The 14935-nt window shown below is 48.1% G+C and overlaps 1 long non-coding RNA gene across 1 annotated transcript in view; it reads right to left on the bottom strand.

Annotated features, from left to right (window-relative positions):
- Positions 1-1121: 1121 nt before the first annotated feature.
- Positions 1122-14935, bottom strand: part of LOC124513978 (uncharacterized) — a 42407-nt gene continuing 28593 nt past the window's right edge. The window contains exons 3-4 of the long non-coding RNA XR_006962561.1: positions 4493-4584; positions 1122-2100 (exon numbers count right to left, since the gene is read on the bottom strand). This is a non-coding gene — a long non-coding RNA (uncharacterized LOC124513978). The remainder of the gene's footprint in view (positions 2101-4492; positions 4585-14935) is intronic.

Raw genomic sequence — 14935 nt, 5'->3', positions numbered from 1 at the left:
ACCTGGCTGAAGTCGGACGCTTAACCGACTGCGCCACCCAGGCGCCCCAACATTTATTTAGTTTTGAAAGAGAGAGACAGAGTGAGAGAGGGGGAGGGGCAGAGAAAGGGAAACACAGAATCCAAAACAGGCTCCAGGCTCTGAGCTGTCAGCACAGAGCTTGATGTGGGGCTCAAACTCACAAACCGTGAGAGCATTATCTAAGCTGAAGCCGGATGCTTAAGCAACTGATCCACCCAGGCGCCCCAAATCTTTTATTTCTCACAGGTCTCTGAGGCTCTATTTTTTTACCAGTCTATTTTCTCTCTGTTGTTCACACTGAGTGAATGCTATTGATATGTCCTCAAGTTCACTGATTCTATCCTCTGTCGTCTCACTATACTATGGACCCACTAAGTTGCTTTCTTTTTTTAATTTCTCGTACTGTAAGTTTTTGGTTTTATAATTTCCACTTAGCTCTTTTTTTCTATAATTTGTATTTCTTTGTTGTGATTTTCCATTTTTTCCTTTGTTTCAAGAGACTTTGCAATTGTTTACTGGAGCATTTTTGTGATGGCTGCTTTACAATTCTTGTCAGATAATTCTAATATTGGATTCATCTCCCTATTGATGTCAGCTGATTGTCTTTTCTTATTCAAGTCCTGATTTGCTAGTTCTTGGCATGAGAGGAGATTTTTCATTGCATTTTGGCTATTATGTCAGGAGACTATTTAAATCTTTTCGCGGGGACGGGGGGTGGGGAGCACCTAGGTCAGGCTCAGTCAGTTAAGTGTCTGACTTCAGCCCAGGTCATGATCTCACAGTTCGTGGGATTGAGCCCCACATCGGGCTCCGTGCTGACAACTCCGAGCCCGGAGCCTGCTTCCGATTCTGTGTCTCCCTCCCTCTCTGCCCCTCCCTTGCTCGTGCCGTGTCTCTCTGTCTCTCAAAAATAAATCAATGTTTAAAAACAAATTAAACTCTTTTTTTAAATGTTTATTTATTTTTGAGAGAGGGAGGGAGACAGAGAATCCTAAGCAGCCTCTACGCCGTCAGCCTAGAGCCCAACGTGGGGCTCGAACTCACGAACCGTGAGATCATGACCTGAGACGAAATCAGGAGTCGGCCGCTGAACGGACTGAGCCACCCAGGCGCCCCAGGAGGCTATTTAAATCTTTTGTTTTAGTAAGCGGTCATTCCGTTTAGGTTTAGCGTGCAGGTCCTGGCCTACTTTTGTAGGCTGTGATTTCAACGACCATTTACTTTGCAGAGCCTCTGCGATGCTATTTTGGTCCGCTTGTTAATGTGGCGCTGACAGGGCCCCCGCCGGTCCGCACCGGTGCCGCCTAAGGGAGCAGAAGGTGTTCCACCAGGCTGGGTGGCCTGAGGCCCGCAGGTGGAGGGAGTGAGTCTCTAGTCTGCGGGAACAGCTAAGCTTCCCTGGTTTTGCTTGCTCTGGTGGAACCCGCGCCCCTTGTCGGTGCCATATGCCATCCTGGTGCCTCTCCTTCCTGGGCCAGAGGACTCGTGGTGGTCGGATTTGCCCTTGATGACGATGCCCTGGCCGCACAGTGTCTCGTGGCAAGGGAGGGGAGCCCCGCGTGGCGGGAGAGGAGAGCGTGTCCCCCCCCCCCCGGCTGTTTCGTGTCAGCGGGACTCCCTGCTGGATTCCCTTTGCCGGGGTTGCCGGGGGCCCACGGGGCCCACGCGGATTGGCGCATCCAATCCGGAGGAAGAAGCTGCCTACTGGGAAATGCGGGGGCCCGGCTCCCCTCCTTCTGCTGGGTGGGGAGTCAAAAGGCGCCCTGCTGCTACGATGTCTCCCGGTCCTGGGGTTCCTGACCATTCTGTCTTCCTCTTTAGACCTTTGGGAATTCTTCTTTGGTTGCCTCTTGAATCATTTCTAGCACTCGCAGTTCTACTTGGCGGGGAGGAGCGAGGAGAAATGAGACTATGCCGTCTTGTCCAGCCTGAAAATAGAAGACCGTTTTTACTCCGGTTTCTGCTGCTGCTTCTCCCAGGAATGACTCAGGCTTTCAGCTGCCACCCTTTCCTGGGCGAAGAGAAGCTCTGGGGGCTTTGCCTTGGTTGATATATCACGCTTCCAGGTTTTCTGGGGGTCTGTGTGGGGGAAAGAGAGAGAAGAAAGGCTGTGCCACTATATTCATACGATCCTACTGTGAGACGTCAGAACAACCAAACTTTGGTATTTCCTGGCAGGACGGAGGCAGAAAATAAGATTTTTTAAATTTATTTATTTATTTACTTATTTAAAATCTTAATGACTTTGAGGTAGGCAAAGTCTTTTCATGTCATTGATTTATTTTGTTATTTATTTTTTGGAGACAGAGAGAGAGAACACTGGGAGAGGGGGAGAGGGAGAGAGAGAGACAGAGAGAGAGAATCTTAATCAAAATTTGGTATTTCCTGACAGGACAGAGGCAGAAAATAATATCTCTCTATCTATCTACCTATTTATTTATTTATTTATTTATTTTCTTCATGACCTTGGGTTAGGCAAAGTCTTTTTATTTTATTATTATTATATTATTATTATTATTATTATTATTATTATTTTAGAGAGAGAGCACGCAAGCAAGCAGGGAAGAGGGGCAGAGGGAGAGACAGAGAATCTTAAGCAGGCTCCACTCTCGGTGCAGAGCCTGATGCAGGGCTCAATCCCACGATTGATCCTGGGATCATGACCGGAGCCGAAATGTAGAGTCGAACGCTCAACCGATTGAGCCACCCAGGCGTCCCAGAAAAGAAGATTTTCAAACACGCCCCTCCCTTCGTGTAAAACCTTGGGACATCCGCGTACATGATCCCCCCCCCACACACACGCCACAAAATGTCCATGCCCTAATCCTTGGGATGGATGAATATGTCACCTTACATAGTAAAAGGCACTTTGCAGGGGCAGTGAAGTTAAGGATATTGAGATGGGGAGAATGTCCTCAATTATCCTGGTGGGCCCGATCTAACGACAGACTTCATATAAGAGAGAAGCAGGAGAGTACGAGTCAGAGAAGGTGATGCGCCCGTGGAAGCAGACCGAGGTCAGAGAGTGTGAGAGAGAATCTAAAGATGCTCTGTGCTGGCTTTGAAGATGGAGGGGGTGGGGCATGAGCCAAGGAATGCAGATGGCCTCCAGAAGCTGGAAAATGGCTGCTTTTAGACTTCGGAGCCCCAGAACCGTTAAGGTAATAGATTCGTGTTGTTTTAAGCCATAAAGTTTGCGGTAATTTGTTATAGCAACAACAGAAAACTACTACACTGACAGTGGACAAGTGACATGATCAGGGATGGGAAGTTGGGGGCTATTGTACGATAGGGAGGAGCGTGGCCTCCGCTAAAAACATGAGACTCTCCAGTCCGGGAAGGCGAAACCTGACAGGAGATTGGCTCAAAGACTAGGCCACCGCTGTCTGATAGAACCATCCGTGATGATGGAAATGTGCTATATCTGCGCTCTCCAGGATGGAAGCCCCTCGCCACAGGGGACTGCCGAGAACTTGAAATGTGGCCAGTGCTACTGAGGCCCTGAATTTGTAATTTGATTTACTCATTTAATTTATATTTAAGTTGTAAAAGCCACACGCAGCCAGTGGTGACGATATTAAACAGAGTGGGTCCCCACCATGGAAAAGAGTGTGGATAAGGGGGAACACACACTTATTCCTTAACGTCCTCAGTGCCGGAAATCTAGCCTGCCCCAAATAGCTTAGATCAAATTAAAGAGCCACCGATTCTTCTCTGGAGATCAGATTTCTCATAACCTCTGCCATAATGTAACCACAAACCTACAAGAGGAAGAAAAAGCATCGAAACGGCATATAAAATCGCTATCGTGAAACCCATAAACTTCACAGGAGATGCAGGGAGTCCAGTCCTCGGTCAAGAAACTGTATATTAGAAGAACCTACAGTAAGCTCTGACATCGCAGTCTCCGACCCCAAAAAGTAAAGATGGAAGTTGAGGCAGATAGGATTTCAAAAGCACAGAGATCTGGGACCCATTTAATAGAGAAAGACATATTCTTACACGCCTCAGAGGTCCAGGGCAAAAGCAGATGGTCACAATGCACACTCTGAGTCACAAGACAAAGTTATATTCTGTTCTGAATCAGCCGTTTGAGAATGCAAAGCAGTGAATGATGTAATCTTAGGGAGGAAGGAAGGAAGGAGGGAAGGAGGGAAGGAGGGAAGGAAGGAAGGAAGGAAGGAAGAAGGAAGGAAGGAAAGAAAGGAAGAAGGAAGGAAGGAAGGAAGGAAAGAAAGGAAGAAGGAAGGAAGGAAGGAAGGAAGGAAGGAAGGAAGGAAGGAAGGAAGGAAATCAGAGAAAATGGGTAAATGCAAAACAAGACAAAAAACCAGCTCTCCACTCTCATGCAAAACCTACACTCCAGCTTCTCGTCACTGTCACTTACCAGGACTGATCTGTGCCAGGGCTGATCACTCACTTCAAGTACTCCAAGTACTCACTTACCATTACCATCAACACCGTTCCTCACCTTATCCTTCTAAGTCACCTGCCACACAACTTCCAAATCGGGATCGGTGCGATCATCCACCACCACCGTTTCTCTTTCCAGGCTGCCGGGCCCTGCGGGGAGGAAATAACACAGTGGTTTAGGCAGGATCATCTTGAAAAGAAGGATCTCTGTGAAATATCACATAGCTTTTAAGTGTACAAGAAATCCGTATGGAAATTGGCATATTGGCATATTTCCGTATTTGGAATACGGAAATATGGGAAACTATTCAAGGCCCATTAAATAAAAAAGTAAGTGACAATGGGGCGCTTGGGTGGTTCTGTCGGTTGAGCGTCTGACTTTGGCTCAGGTCGCTGCTGTCAGCATGCAGCCTGCTTCAGATCTTCTGTCCCCCTTTCTCTCTGCCTGTCCCTCACTCACGCTCTCTCTCTCAAATAAGTAAACCTTAAAAAAAAAAAAAAGTAAGTGATAGCAAACCGCCCATTGGGGATGGAAAATGGTACAGTGACTTTGGAAAACCGCCTGGCAGCTGCTCAGAGTGTCAAACATAGACGATTCCGTTCCCAGGAATATACTCAAGAGACGTGAAAATACGTGTCCACATTAACACTTGTAATTGAACATTCATAACAACATCCTTCCTAACGGCCAACAGGGGGAACAACCCATCATCCACCCACCGCTGAATGGCTAAACACAATGCGGTCTTATCCATACAGTGAAATATTACGTGGCAATAAAAAAGAATGAAGTTGTGATTTACAGTACAGCATAAATGAACCCTGAAAACACCGTGCAAAGTGAAAGAGGCCGGTCGCAAAAGACGTGTTCTATGCTTCCATTTATATTAAAGCCCGGAACAGGCAAATCCGTAAAAACAGAAAGGAGATCGGTGCTTGCTTAGGGTTGGGGGCGAGGAGACTGGTGACAGGCAGGGAGAGCGAAAAGATTCAGGGCTTCTTCTTGAGATGATGAAAACGTTCTAAAAATGGACTATGGTGGTGGTTGCACATATCTGGGAAGATACTAAAAAACCATACACTTTTCTATGCGCGAATTGTACGTTATGTGAATTATAGCTCAAGAAAGCTGTTGTTTTAAAAAAAAAAAAAGCAAGGGGTAGAATAATGCATGTACTCTGAGCTCATTTATATTAAAACCACAAAACTACATATGCATGTAATATAAACATTTGTGAATGTATGTAAATATACAGAAGAGGATTTGGAAGGCTACCCGCCCATCTGCTAGCATGGGTTACTTCTGGAGAGGGAAGCGGGACTGCCTTCTGTAACATCACACTTCCCTGTTTCTCCTCCCACCACTCCCGTTGTTTCTTCAACTTGCTTTTCTAAGCAGTCCTTCCTCTGCCCACCCCTTTGGAATCTCATTTCACTCTTCAGGCTCTCCCTGAAGCCACGCTAACTAAGACCGTATGTTCCCCGTGGCTTCGACAACCTCCATCCAGGCCCTGACCCATTCGGTCCACAGGTACCCACGGAGCACCTGCCGGGGCCTGTGCTAGGACCTTTGGCTGCCTCCCCTCCTTCATCTGCCATCCCTCACCCAGCAAATTCCACCGGTCTCCTCAATTCACGTATTCCTCTCTCTTTCCTTCTCTCCTTGTCCTCGGCCTCCCCCGGCCTCCCTCCCGTGTAACCCGAGCCACCACTGTCTCCTCCCTGGCCTCCCTGGCCTCCCTGCCCACACAGGCCATTCTCCACACAGCAGCCAGAGCCAACTTTTAAATATTTAAATCATGCCATGTCTGGCTCCCTGCTTCAAAACTCTCCAAGAGCCTTCAATTGTACTGAGTATAACATCTAAGCTCTTTGACCGAATAAGAGCCTTTGTCTGAATCTCTAATCTTACGTCATCGTGCTATCCTTGTTCGCTATGCTCCTAAAATTTGTTTCCTCTTCTTTTTTTTTTTTAAGTTTATTTATTTTGAGAGAGAGCGAGGCGGGGAGGGGCAGAGAGTGTCAGTGCAGAGCCCCATGCGGGGCTCAAACTCATATGAACCACGAGATGCACCGAAGTCGGATGTTTAACCGACTGAGCCACCCAGGTGCCCCGATTTTGTTCTCTCTTGAGAGTCTTTGCATTTGCAAAGTGCAAAGCTGATCCACATCTCTGCTCCAATGTCAGCTCCTCCGAGAGGCCTTTCCTGATCATCTTGACTAAGTAGGGCCCCGGCCCCGGTCAGTGTCTCATCACATCACCCTGTTTTATTATCTCCCTTACTATCAATCTGGAATTCTTTCATTTATTGGTTTGCTTGTTTGTATGCCTTCCCCACCAGTCAAAGATAAACTCCATGAGAGAGGTGACTCTATCTGCCTGGTCCCTACTGAATCCCTAGCATTCAACACAGGACCCGGCAGGTGCTCAGTGGGTATCTGTGGAACGAATGGGCCAGGGTCTGGATGGAGGTTGCTGAAGCCACAGGGAACGTAGGGTCTTAGTTAGCATCACTTCAGGGAGAGCCTGGAGAGTGAAATGAGATTCTAAAGGGGTAGGCAGAGGAAGGACTGCCAACAAAAGCGAGCTGAAGAAACAACCAGAGCGTTTGACCCCCAGGTTGTTAGCTTAAGCAACTAGACAGACGGTGGGTACCATTCACTGAGAATGTAAGACTAGGGGAGGGGTGAGTGGGGGTGGGGATTGATTCAAGAACTGAGTTTTAGAAATGGTAAATGGGACACGTGCATTAGTTATCCAACTGGGAATCCTAAGTAGCTGGCTGCATATAGAAGTCTAGACCGGGGCGCCTGGGTGGCTCAGTCGGTTGAGCATCTGACTCTTGATTTCAATTCAGATCATCTGACTCTTGGTTTCAATTCAGATCATGATTCCAGAATGGTGGGATCGAGCCCCGCGTGGGGCTCCATGGAACCTGCTTAAGATTCTTTCTTTCTCCCTCTGCCCCTCTCCCTCTCTCTCTCAAATAAATAAAATGGGGGAAAAAAAACTAAGAAAAAAAAAAAGAAGTCTAGACCTTAGTGAGGTGGTGAGTGCTAGAGAGGAGAGATTGAAAATTGAAATTCATCAGCCTAAAGGACTGAGAGCAGTGGAGATAACCTCAGAAGAAAGTGGAGAATGGGGGGAAAAATGAGGGCCTGATGCAGAGTTTAAGATCTCCTGCATTTTTTTTTAAAGTTTACTTATTTTTGAGAGAGCGCGAGCAGGGGAGGGACGGGGGGGGGGGGGGGACAGAGGATCCGAAGCAGGCTCCGTGCCAACAGCAGCAAGCCCGGCGAGGGGCTCGAACCCACGAACCTCGAGATCATGACCTGAGCCGAAGTAGGACGCTCAACCGACTGAGCCACCCAGGTGTCCCAAGATTTCCTGCATTCACACCTCCAGTCCCAACCTCTTTCTTCCATGAGTTCCAGAGCCACCACCACACCACCTTATATTCACCCAACACGTCCTGAAATGACTGCATAGACTCCCTCTCCAAAAGTGGCCCTCCTTCCGTATCCTCTATCACTTATTCGTCAGCTGATCGGGTCTCTTCTTAACATCTACAGGGCCGTTCCCCACCTTTCTGTCCCTGCAATACTTACTTCACCTCCTCAATCTCATCATCTGCTACGTGGAACTCTACAATCATCTCTTGGTCGGTATCTCTGCCGCCGACCTTGCCCCCCACTGCCACCACTGGGGTCCTTTTAAAGCGCCTTGATTGTGGTACTTCCCTAGTTAAACCCCTTTGAGGGTTTCCTGTTGTTCAAAATAAAGTACAAATTCCTTTTTTCTTTTTTTTAGTTCATTTGAGAGAGAGAGAGAGAGAGAGAGAGAGACAGCACAGGAGGGGTGGAGAGAGACAGGGAAAGAGAATCCCAAGCAGGTTCCACACTGCCAATGCAGAGCCCGTCATGGGGCTTGAACCCATGAACTTCATCTTGACCTGAACCAAAACCCAGAGTCGGACGCTTAACCAAAGGAGTCACCCAGGTGCCCCTAAAGTACAAATGCCTAAGCCCAAAACGTAAAAAGTTTTCAGGACCTGCTCCCTACTGACCCTTTCGACCTTATCTTCCATTTACTCCCTCGGCCTTGTATCTGAGCCTTACCGATCTATCGGTGGCCTTCACTCCTCTAGACCCATGATCCTTGTTTCTGTCCGCAAACATGTACTTGCCACGCACCCCCACTGCCACCTGTTCTCCAGTTCCATGGAGCTTCCAGACTGCTCTCCAACCAAGCCAACTTGATCTCTTCTTTCTTGATTCCCCCTCAGTAGCCTGTGCACACTCCAACTTTATCGTCGGTGACACCATATTGGATTTAGACGTTTGTGTGTCTTTCCCTCTCTGCTAGCCTGCAAGCATAATGAGGGCAGGGAGGGCACTTACTCATCTCGGTTTTTCTAGCACCTGACATAGTCTCTAGCATATCGTGATCACATCAGCCAATCTTTATCAAGTGCTCGTTAGCGCCAAGTAATTCCGGAAGTCCTTTGCACGTATTGGTTCTTTACGACAGCCCTAAAGACGGGTACTATCATGATGCCCAACTGACAAATCTGGATATAGCGACAGAGAGGTGAAGTAACTTGCCCAAGGCCACACAGCTAGTAAGTAGCAGATACAAGCGCAGGGTCTGTGCCTGTAATCACCCGTCTCTCGGTACAGATTCAGGAAAGGCCCGTTCAATGAATGGGGAAATGGGGAATGTGGGGCATATGACTTTTTTCATGTTGTTATTCTGACCTTGCCTATTTCATCTTTTCTTTCATTTTAAAATCTCATTTCGTTCAAAGCTCAGACACAATAAAGTCCTAAAATCAAATAACGGATCTTTTGCTGTGGCGCTCCAGGGAGTCGAGGAGGGCAAACGCCATTATCCTCATACCTCTAGCCATGAGCAAGGGAGGTTGATTTATTGGCGTTCCGTGACTAGGGCCAAAGCACAGGAAAATAAGGTAGGAGTAAACCTCATAACACCCTGCCACCGAAAACATCATAAAAGCGACCATTTCCTGAGCGCTCCAGGGACGCCAGGCACTTTGTTAAGAGTCCTACGTGGATGAGCTCATTTCATCTTGCCAACAGCCCTCTGTGATGTCGGCGCTGTTGTGATCTCCATCTTACGGATGGGAAAATAAGCCCCGGGAGGGTAGGTGACTCGCCCAAGGTGGCAGGGGTGGTAAATGGCAACGCAGCACTCGGCCGGCACCGTCCAACGGCACGCAGTCTGCGCCATGAACCACGGTGACAGACGACTTCCGCTCGCCTGGGCCAACCGTGACTCCAGAGCTGCCCTTCCCCCATCAGATAACCGCTGGCCATGTGTGCCTCGGCGCATCTGAATTAATTAAAGGCAAATGAAACCTCAAACTCAGTTCCTTGGTCACGCTAGTCACATCTCGAGTCCTCAAAAGCCCCGTGTGGCTAATGAGCACCCTGTTGGAGAACACGGACGAAGACCATTTCCCTCAAGACAGAAAGTCTTCTAGGACAGTGCTGCGCTACAGCGTGCTCTCTCTGATGCGGCAGCTCCACAAGCTTCTCCCGGGTTCCGAAGCCTTCTCTCCACTCTTCCAGTTGGGCTCCTCTCCCTTCAGAGCCCCGGGGAAACTCTGAGATGTACGGGAAGGTAAGAACTTTCAGTACCGTCCCCTCCATCGTTCGACTCCTTGGCAACATCGCCCTTTCCACCCGCTGCCCACGATTCGTCCTCGTGCCCCGGCCCGTCTGCCCCCTTCTCTCTCTGCTTCTGGGCATGCAGAGGTCCTGTGGTTATTCGTTCTCATTCTGCCCCCAACGCAGATGATTGGGTGGGGGCCACCCACTTCACAGCCACAAGTGCGGAAGGTCCCCCAGAAGCAGAGATCCCGGACTGCTGTCCACAGCCCTGCCCTCCAGAGGGGAGGGCGCACCCCAACTCTGGTCCGGCTGGCCTGAGAGCAGCTGGCCACCGAGGTGCAGCCTCGGGGGGCCGCTGTGACTCCAATGTGATTTGGGGCTAGTAAAAGAGACCTGGAGCCCTTTTTAAAATCCCGAGTTACCCGATGCAGATGAAATGGGATAGGATGCGAGAGGGCAGGCGGGTTATGATCTGCTCTGCACATAGGGATGGGTGGAGAAGAAAGGAGACAGAGCACCCCAGGGATAGCAGAGCTAACGAAGACTCACTCACTCACCCACGGTCGTGGAGAACGACATGGCAGGTTCTTAAAGCCAGCCGAAAATCCGAAAGGCACTCTGGAATACATTATGTGACCTATCCACGCCCTTCCTCTGAATCCCAGGAGACTTATGCCTCTAATTCACTTTTCTCAGCTTGACATTAAAATGGGTAAATATTAGGGCGCCCGTGGCTCAGTCGGTTAAGCATGCGACTCTTGATTTCGGCTCAGGTCACGATCTCACGGTTCGTGGGTTCAAGCCCCGCATCCGGCTCTGTGGCGACAGCGCTCAGCCTGCTTGGGATTCTCTCTCTCTCTCCCTCTCTCTCTCTACCCCTCCCCCGCTCATGCTTTTTTTCTCTCTCTCTCAAAATAAACAAACATTCAAAATATATTTTAAAAAATAAGTACAGGGGCGCCTGGGTGGCGCAGTCGGTTAAGCGTCCGACTTCAGCCAGGTCACGATCTCGCGGTCCGTGAGTTCGAGCCCCGCGTCAGGCTCTGGGCTGATGGCTCAGAGCCTGGAGCCTGTTTTCCATTCTGTGTCTCCCTCTCTCTCTGCCCCTCCCCTGTTCATGCTCTGTCTCTCTCTGTCCCAAAAATAAATAAACGTTAAAAATATTAAAAAAATAAAAAAAATAAAAAAAATAAAAAATAAGTACATAAATAAAATGGGCATATATTTTCCAAGCTGATTCTAACTGATGGCTAGAGGAGGTGGGCAAGCGCGTGTAGACTGAGAAGGGTAGAGACGGCCTGGCATGATCGATTCGCCATAGAAAATCTTAATGTAGGTATTTGAGAGTCAACCATACACCAAAGAGGGATTCTGCCTGTCCAGGCAGCTAAAGAGTTGAGCCAGCCAAAACTTTTCTTGGAGGCCCACGCCAAAGGTGTGTTAAATAGTCCAGTCTGGGGTCTCAAGCTAGGTATCTCTCAGTCCATACTGCATCCAGCCACGTGGTATGAGGTGGCCAGAGTCAGAGGCGCCCCGCAGATTTCCAAAGGATTCTGATGCACAAGCAACTTTCAGTCTGGTTCGTGCCACTTGACAACGAGCCACGGCAGGGAAACGAAGCCTGGGAAGGCTCTGCCCCCATCCCTGTGACGTGCGGGCCATGCTACCTCTGAAAACACGGCTGTAAAACGGGGACAGTAAGCAACATTCAGGGTTCTGATTCAGTCGTGCTTGCCGTGGTCATAGCAGAGCGATGATGGAGCATGCAAAGGACGAGGGGCCAGAAGACAGAATCAATGTTCCTGAAAGCCAGAGTACTCGCTGGAGACGTTTATTGGTTTCTGTCTTCCCTCTGAAGGGGAGAAAGTAGGTCAGCACACTCAAAGAACTGTGACCAGGAACAGTGGGTCTGAGAGGGAGTCACTCGCTGAGCCCTGCCAAGATGAAACAGTTGGAGACACGCCTTTCATTTTAGGGCATTTGGCTGAGGTCACTTGGCTTTGGGGGAAAGTCGGGCTGCCGATCCCCTGGTGGGTATTCTCCGCAGGTCCCAGGAGCTGGGTGCAAGGGGAGGCTCGCATTTTAAAAAACCAACATCTAAATGGTTGGCAAGCACAGGAATGTTTATGAGCAAACTGTGTGCCTACTTTGGCTCTCAGACAAGGTGGACAAGGCTCGGGGCAGCCTGGCTAAATATAGACGGCACAGGGGGGCCTGAGAAGCAGGAGAGCTGGGTTTCATTTCCAGGTCTCTCCGTTAACCTTGGGGCACACTCCCTGGGTCCCTTCCCTTCACATGCTGACTCGTCCTTAGTAAGGCAGGGCTATGGAGTAAGTGTTCCCGGGCCTAGAGAACAGTTCCCACTGAGCCTGCCATGTTTTCTCGCCTCATCTTCCCTCGAAAGATCCGAGTCCGGGGAAGAGACTGGTTGTGACCAGGTAGAAGGCGGAAGAGGTGATATGCTTGTGGCAACAGTACGCGGCCACGGTGACCCACTGGGAGCCACAAGACCTCCTGGACTAACCAAGGGGGTTGCCTAACCAGAGCCAGAGGGAGGCTAGCCCTCCTCTGAACTGGTCACGGAGCCCGAGAGGCCGAGCCCAAGGAAGCGATTGTGTACTTCCTGCGTCAACACCCTGGGCCCCGCTCCTGTGCCTGGACACTTGGCACTACGAGTCAGTGCGTCCCTGTGTGGCGGGAGCTACTATCTTCTTCAATTGTAATACTGACGAGTGTTTATTTTACGAAGTTAGATCACAGAGGAGAATATAAAGTAGAAAAATAAAAACCACTACGCCCCCACCACCTAAATATCACCACTATGAACAGCCTAGATGTAAGCTCAAGTAGTCAGGCCTGGATTCAGGCCCTGGCGCTCTTGCTTACTCACAGTGTGACCTTGGATGAGTTATATAACCTTTCTGAACCTCAGTTTTCTTGTCTGCAAAATGGTATCATACTCCTCACCGTCAAGTATTGCGAGGATGAGAGAACCCAGGTAAAGAGGGCTAGGAGTCCCCGGCAAATAGTAAGCGACCAATACCTGTTGGCCGTCATCATCATTGTCATTATTTTACGTGCCTCTGTTCAAAACCGTCACACGGATGCATCGTATTTCATTTGGGAATCGTTCGACTTCCCGACTGGCAAGCACGTCCACTGTTTCAAAGCTGCGGCAAGAACATCCACCCTCGTACATATATCGTCTCGAACGTCTCTGATCGAGCCCTCAACATAAACTTCCTAGAACTGAGTTTACGGGGTAAAAAAGAAAGCAGGAATATTTTTCAGGCCCGTGTTACAGACCACAAAATGGCCTGCTGGCAAGACCGTACTGTATGTTGCTCCCAGCGGGGCACACAAGTGCCCATCTCTTCATACTTCCATCAACACTGAGTAATAACGTCTTTTCGAATCTTTGCCAATTTGATAGGGGGAAAATGGTGTTGTTTTCACTCACAGGACTTGGATTAAAAGAAATGACACGCGTCGTAAGCTAGCCCTCTATTCAATTTATACAGGAATTCACTTGTTCGACGGCAAAATCTGTGACAAAGTCTTAGGAGATCCTGAAATGAAAACACACAGGGACATGTGCATAAAAAGAATTCACATCTGAGGGGCGCCTGGGCGGCTCAGTCGGTTAAGCGTCAACTCTTGATTTCCGCTCAGGTCATGATCTCACAGTTCATAGGTTTGAGAGCCCTACGCTGGGCTTTGCACTGATAGCATGGAGTCTGCTTGGGATTCTCTCCCTCTCTCTCTCTCTCTCTTTTTCTCTCTGTCAAAATAAATAAATAAACTGGGGCGCCTGGGTGGCTGTCGGTTGAGCATCCGACCAGCTCAGGTCACAATCTTGCAGTCTGTGAGTTCGAGCCCCGCGTCAGGCTCTGGGCTGATGGCCCAGAGCCTGGAACCTGCTTCCGATTCTGTGTCTCCCTCTCTCTCTGCCCCTCCCCCGTTCATGCTCTGTCTCTCTCTGTCTCAAAAATAAATAAATGTTAAAAAAAAATTTTTTTTTAAATAAATAAATAAATAAACTTAAAAAAAAAGAATTCACGGTTAAGTAGTTGATATAGTCATTTTTTCCACCATTTTTAATTGCAAAATAGAACTTACGGAAAACTGCAAATTTTGATCGCCTGTTATGAAGTAAATCCCTTTTTTATTATCGTCTACATCAAGAAATAGAACTTTGCCAGCTGCCTCAGAAGCCTGACACGTATATTCCAATCCTAAAATTAATCGCAAAGCTGTATTTTATGATAATCTCTTCCTTGCTTTTGTTTATGGCTCTGTATCACCCAAGTTACAACTTTCAACACTGCAGTTTAGTTTTGCCTTTTTAAAATATTTTAAGTCTCTTTCACTTAGGAACTGGTACACCTGTAATCAAAATTACACTGTATTATAACAGCATATAACTTAAAGAAGCAGATGCTCACTTTTTTAAATGGTGCTTTACAAACATATACGATATGTTTGTAAAATATATACGATTTTCCCCAGGCATATGAGTAAATAAATTATTCTGCCTCGAGTTTAACATGCCACTTTGATATAGTTACATGTGTTGGCTCCATTTTGGAGCAGTATCTCCAATGTCTGTATAATTCTAACATTTTCCATTCAAGCTTAAATGTCAGTTACAAGTCAGGATTCTGATTTTCAACCTTTTTTTTTTCCTTCAACCGACTGATAGATCAGAGTTCTTAGTTGCAAACTACAGAATCCCCTCTGACTAGTTTAAGCAGAACAGAAAAGTCTCAAACAATATCAGTCCACAGGATCTTTCTTTTTTTAAGTTTTATTTATTTATTTGGAGAGACGAAGAAAGAGAGAGAGACCGCATGAGCGGAGGAGGGGC

Source organism: Lynx rufus, unplaced genomic scaffold (genome assembly GCF_022079265.1).
Source record: "Lynx rufus isolate CCGP_SWC_20201006 ecotype Redwood Valley unplaced genomic scaffold, mLynRuf1.p SCAF_19, whole genome shotgun sequence".
NCBI classification, from domain to species: Eukaryota; Metazoa; Chordata; class Mammalia; order Carnivora; family Felidae; genus Lynx; species Lynx rufus.
The sequence above is the reverse complement of the archived record's forward strand: the minus strand, read 5'-3'. Positions and strand labels throughout refer to the sequence as shown.